The sequence below is a fragment of the Branchiostoma belcheri genome, unplaced genomic scaffold, assembly GCF_001625305.1.
Source record: "Branchiostoma belcheri isolate BF01 breed outbred unplaced genomic scaffold, Haploidv18h27 scaffold731, whole genome shotgun sequence".
NCBI lineage: Eukaryota > Metazoa > Chordata > Leptocardii > Amphioxiformes > Branchiostomatidae > Branchiostoma > Branchiostoma belcheri.
In genome coordinates this window covers 10,856-15,094 of record NW_017804389.1, presented here as the reverse complement: position 1 = coordinate 15,094, position 4,239 = coordinate 10,856, and the positions used below count along the sequence as shown (strand labels likewise).

The following is a 4,239-nucleotide window of genomic DNA, read 5'->3' as shown; positions in this document are numbered from 1 at the left end:
TAGTGATCAGATCTGCAAGGCACGCCAGGAAACCAAGGAACCCCATGTTTGGGTGGGGTGTTACATGGTTCCTGTTCTGAGTGATCCTGGTCTTCCTCCATTTCTTCATCAGATGGTACATATTCGCTCCCAGAGTCAGACTGTTCGTCTTCATCTGACATAGACATTGGCTCCTCATCCAGGGGTCGATCTAACGTCTTCTTCTTGAAACTGCTTTCTTTCGTCTGTGTGGCGACCGTCACCATCTTCACAGTTACAGGTGTCATGTTTACCTGCACACCTGGAAAAACAGTGAAAACCATACAATTTTTATGTTTGCAACATTGAAGACACTGTGTAAAGGTGGGGATATAGTACTGGGAAAATATATCATGATCAAATTTATATCATCATCCAAAACTTGACAACAAAACAACTAGTACTGACACCAAAACAGCCACCGTTTTTACATGTAGTCAATCAGGATGGCACAATACGTCTGTCATCATGATCTGCATCTTCAGGTAAAAAAAGTAAGGTACCATGAAGGAAAAGCTAACATCAAGATCAAATAAGTATAATGGCTCAACTACCTTTGGTGCGTCCACGTGCACGTGCTCTGTGTTGAACAGCGACGTCCCGTGACTTGGGTTTCAGGTAGGCCTGTACACCACAGGATTTCACTGGTGGGTTCACCTGAATACATAGATGAATGCATATGTATGGAATTAGTACTTTTCACTTCAGCAGAGCACATATGTCAGACAAGCTATGCAATTACTATAAATATATAAATATATATATATATACATTCTATAAGAGGGTGTGACATTGCTGGCACATAAATCTGTAGTCTTAACTATATTCAGCAATAATGACTTATGTATACAAATAACAAAACGTTTCCATTATTTTGTGTTTTTCCAAACTTACATCAATGTCAAGGCGAAGCTCCTTTTGCCCTTTCTCATAGGAAGCCATGCATTCCTTGATTGTCTGAAAATAAAATTGAAGCATCTGTATTTCCATGTTAAATCACATTTAGCATACACTGTAGCACACAACACATTTTCATTACCTTGCTATGAAAAATAATGAAGAGCAGTATACACAGAGGCACCCTCAAAACTAGCTGCTGTATCGGTGCAAATTTGCTACAACAGATGCAAACACAACCAAAACAACAGCTAGGTACAGAATATGTACATGTATCCAATCCTTCCCATATTTGCCCCCCTCCCCCTCCACATTTTGCCACAACGACGCCAAATAATTTATTTGATAAAGAAGGCGAGGAAAAATAATAGCGAGTACAAATTTACATGGCTGTTTTGAACTCTAACAATCATACATGTACATCGTATATATTTAGAGCCGCCCCCCCCCCCAACAACAACAAATTAAAACGCGAAAATTGCACAGCGATATCAAAAGTCCCAAAACTAGCGGGGGCTATCCTGGGGGCTATCCTGGGCAGCCTGGGGGCGGTAAGGGGGCGTGGTTACCGACAACAAATCAGGAGCCGAATCCTGTAACCCGAGAAACTTACCTCAGCATTACGCCTTTTCTCTACGGCCCGGGATGTTCGTGGCTTCTCGGGCGGTGTAGCGGCTGGCTCTCCGCGTGGAAAGATTGTGGGAATCGCCGTTTGCAGCAAAACCCTTTTACAGCGGACAGCAAATCCAAGCTTCTCCTTTAGAGCTGGCCTAGCGTCAAAATGATGGGCCTCGAAATGCGCGGAACACAGAACCGACCGCTCCGATGGTGACCAGTTAACTCTGGTGCGGTTCACTTGTTTAGCCCATTTCTCCCGCAAAACAGGATCTTTTGGAAATGTGTGAAAGCTCACATCCTTGTTCTCGGAAGAGTTGGAGCAAAACCCCGCAACGCAACGGACGGGCATGATGATTCTCTCAGCAAAACACTACGTGTTATGGCCGGATGTTTTGGTTTTCCGCCATATTGCTTCGGATGCGCTTCTGTGTTCTGTAGGTTACGTCACTTCCGGTTTGGAGCCAGTCGCGCAGCGCGAAGCTGTGCTCAGTGACGGGACGGTCAAAATGTGCAAATTTCGCGATAAATAGGCACATATAGCTTAAGTATTCATTTTTGAGTAAGAATACTACTATTTTCCCATGTTATAAAAAATTATTTGAAAATGTCATACATATATTTCATACGGTCTTTAATAACCTGTTTTCTCACTTTTAAGAGTCTTATTAACAGAATAATGAGACACAAAAGTACATTTTAACTTAAATAAATAATTTTATTCAAAATCTCTTCCATGGCTTTGTCCCCAACATGCAAGTTTATAAACCTCGTAACATTCAACCCTAAAATAATACTTGAAGAGAACTTCAAAAGTCATCTTCTACTAATCATATATAATTATGGGTTCACCACACCACGAAGTGGTGGTGAACGCATATTGCTTTTTCTGATGTTTCTTCTCCTCCTCCTCCTCCTCCTCCTCCTGCCACTTCTTTAAATTGATTCAACTCCTTCATTTTTGGGCGAAATTACCTGTAATTTCGTATAGAGGTAGAGTGGGTAAATACCCTTAGGCGTTTTTTTAATTTTTTTGATACAAGCTTTTACAATCGTTTTATTTGCTTTTTAGTGGTCCCCATAGGAAAGTACTGTGGGGGCGTACGCGCGTGACGTAATAAGAAAGGAATTCGGGGGAAGGCCCAAATATGGGCATACAAGCAGGTGTGGTCATGTTTGCAGATGTGGCTGTTGATTGGCTGTTGGCTAATTAATTTATTTACTACCATTTTCACGTACCAGCGCAGCTGGTCCACGCGGTCTCGGCCGTGGGCCATGATACATTTCACCTAACTACGAACTAGTTGGAAGAATTATAGCTGCATGGATGCCTGTATATGATTTTAACAAACACTGAAAATCTGACGCAAAAACTGGCAGATATTTTGCTCTTCTCTGTTGGAACAACGCAAGCGGGAGGTCAATGACCTGCGCCCCGCGAGTACTGTAAACAACGGTACGTAATGTGTATCGTCGGCGCACGCGCGCGCGCCACGGTATCAACAATTTTCCACAATCTTCACCGACTAGTATTATATATTCTGTTATCGATTTCTGAAGAATCACCAAAATTGTAGAGTGTATCTCCTAGAAAGTCCCTTACTAGTACTGATCGTTACCGCCATGTTGTTCACTTTATATGACATACAATGCAGAGAGTAATGGAAACGTGTCCAGATAGCTCGGTTGGTAACGCGCAGGGCTGCAAGTCCAGACATTACGAGTTCGAACCCCGGTACACTGGATATTTTTATGGGTTCACCACACCACGAAGTGGGTGTGGTGAAACCATATTGCTTTTTCTGATGTTTCTTCTTCTTCTCCTCCTCCTTCTCCTCCTGCCATTTTTTAAATGGATTCAGCTTCTTCATTTTAGGGCCCAAGGTCCTGAAATTTGGTATGGAGGTACAGTGGGCAAATACCCCTAGGCGTTTTTAAATTATTGTGATACAGGCTTTTAGAATGGTTTTATTTGAGTTTTTGGCTGTATTATAGCAAATGTATTACTGTGTTAGTGTACCGTGTTTACCACGTCTGGGCATGAGTCATCACAATGGAATGCAGGGCATCAACCAATAGGCATGCAGCTTTCCTCTATACTTCTTGCTGATTGGCTGTTGGGATTTAACTTGATTAACACAAGCACAGAGCATTTCCACCTGCACAGAGTATTTCTTGCTGATTGGCTGTTGGGATTTAACTTGATTAACACCTGCACAGAGATTTCCATACTGACAGTATGTCTTTATTCAAGTGTTTTGGTAGGTATTTCAAGCTTTTCTGCTCCAGCATTGGAATGCGGGGCATGAACGTTTTTATTTATTTTGAAAATCAACAGTTTGCATTATGCAATTAAAAATCCTAACCAATAAAGTAGGAAATAGCTATCCAACTGTTGTTTTAGTTGTATGTTACTTCATATTATAGTTATATCAATGTAAATCATTGTTTTCCCTTGTGTTTCTCATTCTTTCCCTGCCATGACGTCGTAAAATGTGGTGAACCCATCGCTGTATTTGCTCCAAAGCAAATATTGGCCTTTCTAGTTATAATGAGTGCATTCACTAGGCTATGTTTAGTTCCATAATTTACCAACATGGCTAGCAGACGACATGCCCCCCTCCCACCCTTACGAAGTTGTTTACATCATGTTTATCCCCACTCCGATAGAAAACTAATGCATGGAATAAAAGGTGACTACTGTGATTG

The 4,239-nt window shown here is 41.7% G+C and overlaps 1 pseudogene; it reads right to left on the bottom strand.

Moving 5' to 3' along the window:
* Nucleotides 1–3: 3 nt before the first annotated feature.
* On the bottom strand, nucleotides 4–2,162 carry LOC109485206 (annotated as a pseudogene).
* Nucleotides 2,163–4,239: the final 2,077 nt, after the last annotated feature.